Here is a 3,769-nt window from a genome sequence, read left to right as displayed (position 1 = left end):
GTGGTCCTAATTGATGTCTTTCCCAAAGTTGCAAACAAGATATATATGAAGTCATTTAAGTTTGACTAAGGCTAGACACTTCCAAGATGGTGCCTTTAAGAAACGCTAATAGGGAAGACTTCACTCTCTCACCTCTCCATGGGGCTGCAAGAGTGTCTTCATACTATGAGCAGGTGACATCCCTCTGAGATTACTGATCCAAGCAAAGAAAACATAAACCAGAATGTCTTTTGTTTTTGATATAGTCAGGTATCGTTTTGTTATTTGAAATGATTCACAAATAAAAGTGAACTATAACGTTACTTAAAAGTATCAGACTACTATCAAGAAGATCCTTTTTCGGGGCCAGAGAGATGGTTCAGCAGTTCAGGGTGTTGGTAGCTGCTCTTGGACCCAGGTTCAATTCCCAAATAGACACCACAACCACCTATAACCCTAGTTCCAGGAGATCCAGTGCCCTCTTCTGGATTCCACAGGTATTGCATACACAGTACACATACATACACACATTATAAATGCTTTTAGTTTAAAGACAATTCTTTCTCAAGTTAAATGTCATATGGGATGTCAATATGTCCAGCAGATACAAGACAAGGTGTCTGAAACATAATCAAAGCCTCTCACTCCTCAGCTTATAAATTTTTTAATTCAACTTTATATCTAAGCCAGCCCTCGCTAAAACCTAAAAATCATTACTCTTATAAAACTTAAAGTAGTAAAAGAGTTCCCCCCTATTCTTTCATGTTTCTTTTTAAATGATCCTTTACTGTGTCCTCAAAAATGTGAAGCCAAGGAGGCCTTGCCACCCAAAGACCCCTCCTCCTGCCAGTGCCCTCCACCTTCGTATTGACCACCAGAAACTTGTGTAACATGGCATCAGCCCCGTTTCTGTCTCAAGGAGCCACAGTACTGTGGCTTAGGAGGCATTTTCAGCTGGTCCTGCCTGCATCCAAATCCCAGACCTGCCGCTTGCTGAGTGAATTGAGACTATTTAACCTCCCTGAGCCTTCTGTCTCTGCTGCTGTAACTTGAAAAGGTGACAATGATCCAGCCATGTCCTGCAAAGATGAGAAACCTTCTAATACCTAGCACACAGGAAGAGCCCACATTACTAGGGCAATTTTTAGAGACAGAAGAGCCTGTTAAATGCCCTTTGATTTTTGATCACTCCTCCCAGGAGGTGAGAGAAATCACCAAAGGTGAAATTGGTGTCTAACCAGACAGGAGAAGGCTATTTCCCAGCCTGGGTTTCTCAGGGAAAACAAATGAAAATGATATGTCCACTTTCCAAGATTTGAGCCAAAAAGACTACCTTCCCCTCCCTTCTTTCCCATCTTCCTGTTATCCAGGAACTAGGGAGCCCTGGACCAGCAGCCCTGAATGCAGGAAAGAAGACGCTCTGTTGAGGCTAGCAAAGGGCCCCAATCACTGACAGAGGAAATAAAGGACTATCATTCTAAGCCATGTGTCTTTGGGTTTCTCTGCTACCTCAACTTAAATGCAACCAAGGAATTTAAAGATTTCAAGCATCAGGCCCCAATATTCATTATTTAACACCAGTTGACACATGTCTTTAATGTCACTTCTTGCCAAAGTCTCCCTCTCCCCTTTAAGAATAGGTAGAGTCTGAGAACCCTATGGACCAGTTGACTCTCTTCTGATGATCTGTCCACCTCACAAAGGTCTCACAGGGTCTGGTAGGGCTGCCACCTCTCTACTGCTGTGTCACACTGTGTTTCAGTGTCCCCTGGGCTAATGAAGGGGGGAGTGCCCATGACCAGCCTTGTATAGTTCCTGTGCAAGAACCTCTGACAGCTCTGATCGGAGTTGACCTGATGAACAGCTGTGGAGGGGGGACAGAGGTCACATCTGGAGCATCTGAGACCTCTACTCCTGTCTCCTCCCTAATTCAGGACATTTTCATACAAGTTGCACTAGAAAGTAAAGGTCAAGACCTAAGCCAGGCTTCCCGCTTGCTGCCCATGGTAAGCTCTGTCCCCCCTCCCCCTCAGGGCTAGATGGAGGTAGCTGAGTCTCTGGGAAAAGGCTGAATACCAGGATGGAATAGACATCATCATTGTCCAGTCTGGTTCTGCCAAGAACAGGCCATTCTGGCTTTGCCTGGACTTACTTCCCTTGGCTTTGAGGACTTTGAACTTTTTAGTGGGAGTTCAGCTCAGGCTGAACAGCTTGCCTTCATGTTTGTTATTTTTATATTAAAAAATAACCTAGAAATTTTCAAGGTTCCTCTTCGGTTGGATGGTTTGTTGGTTGGTTGGTTGGGTTTTTGTTTGTTTTTGAGACAGGGGTTTTCTTTGTAGCCCCGGCTGTCCTGGAACTCACTCTGTAGACCAGGCTGTCCTCAAACTGAGATCTGTCTGCCTCTGCCTTCTGAATATTGGGATTTAAAGTGTGCACCACCATCATCCGGGCTACAAAACTCATTTAAAAAAAGAAAATTAGGCGGAGTTCCTGTAGCCGCCGCCGGCCTTCGCGGGCTGGGCCTTCCAGCCATGACCTGGCTCAGCGGCCCGGTGTCCGCAGCGCACCGAGCAGCCCGGTCGGGAGGACAGCGCGCGGACGTGTTTCCATTCACTGTAGAAAGAAACACAAGCAATTGGCGGAGGATGAGCAGAGTATCTCACCCAAACCCAGAACCTGCATTTGGCTTGCTCTGTGAATTCCATCTCCACTTCCTGAGTCCTGTAATTACAGACGTCCAGTAAGAAAGCAGCGACTGATTGAAGCTGAACTTGGTGCAGTTGCTGATGAATGGGTTCTTGGCACACAGCAGGGTCATGGGGTAAACCCATGTCCTAGTGGCCTTTCTGTGCCCAGCATGCTAGACGCTGTTTGTGACGAAATGGCTCAGACAACTGGAGAACCACAGTTTGAAGTTGCCCGAAGGGGGCTTCAAGAGATTGAGGACAGGATAATTGACGAAGATGAAGAGATTGAAAGTGACAGAAATGTTAGCCACCTCCCAAATCTTGTCCTTTCTGACACCATGAAAACGGGTTTGAAGAGGGAATTTGATAAAGTCTTCACAAAGAAGATGATTGAGTCTATGAGCTGTCTTTCCATGAAGCTTGTGCTCTGGAAACCTCTCCCTGAACTCCTAAGAAGCCAAAACCATCATCTAACCCCAAGAACTACATGGAAGAGCCGAACAAAGCACGCGGCTACGGGCACTGCCTTCCCACAGAGAACGGAATTGTTACTGGAACCTCAGTGCACAGATAGTCTGGAGGCAGCTGCCAGCACAGAGGAGGAGATGGACCACTAGACACCAGTTTCTGTTCCAACTTGACAAGTTGTAGAAGGCCCCTGTGTTCAGTATGAGCCTGCCTGCACACTATAGGGGCCTGAAGGTTTTATGAAACGGGTGTAATATCTCCTCCGCCTGTGACTTCGGTGGGACTGTCATTGTGGGTAGCCATTTATTGAATTCAACTTCTTGCCAAGGAAGCTTATCTCAAGGGAAATGCAGTTTCTTAGTAGGCTTATCCAAGAAATGTTGTGTCTCTTTAAAGACAGCTATAGATGTTGGATGTCTTACGGTGACTTAAGTCATCTGTCACATTGTTGAAGCCATTCATTCTTGAGATGATTATGTACAGGAATGCTCCTAGTTGCCACTGCCCCGATTGCTGAGTCATGTGTTGAGATACTTGTCGTGGTCACTGCACACTTGGGGCTCCGGAGGGAAGATAGCATGAATTGAACAAGCAACTTGTGTTGGTGTCAGGTTGGTGTAGCCGGATCACTC

At 46.1% G+C, this 3,769-nt stretch overlaps 1 pseudogene; it reads left to right on the top strand.

Moving 5' to 3' along the window:
* The first annotated feature begins 2,729 nt into the window (after positions 1-2,729).
* Positions 2,730-3,384, top strand: LOC117722740 (coiled-coil domain-containing protein 117 pseudogene; annotated as a pseudogene).
* The last annotated feature ends 385 nt before the right edge of the window (positions 3,385-3,769 follow it).

This window comes from Arvicanthis niloticus, chromosome 17, assembly GCF_011762505.2.
Source record: "Arvicanthis niloticus isolate mArvNil1 chromosome 17, mArvNil1.pat.X, whole genome shotgun sequence".
Classification (NCBI taxonomy): domain Eukaryota; kingdom Metazoa; phylum Chordata; class Mammalia; order Rodentia; family Muridae; genus Arvicanthis; species Arvicanthis niloticus.
Note: the sequence above shows the minus strand (reverse complement) of the source record. Positions and strands in the feature narration are given on the sequence as shown.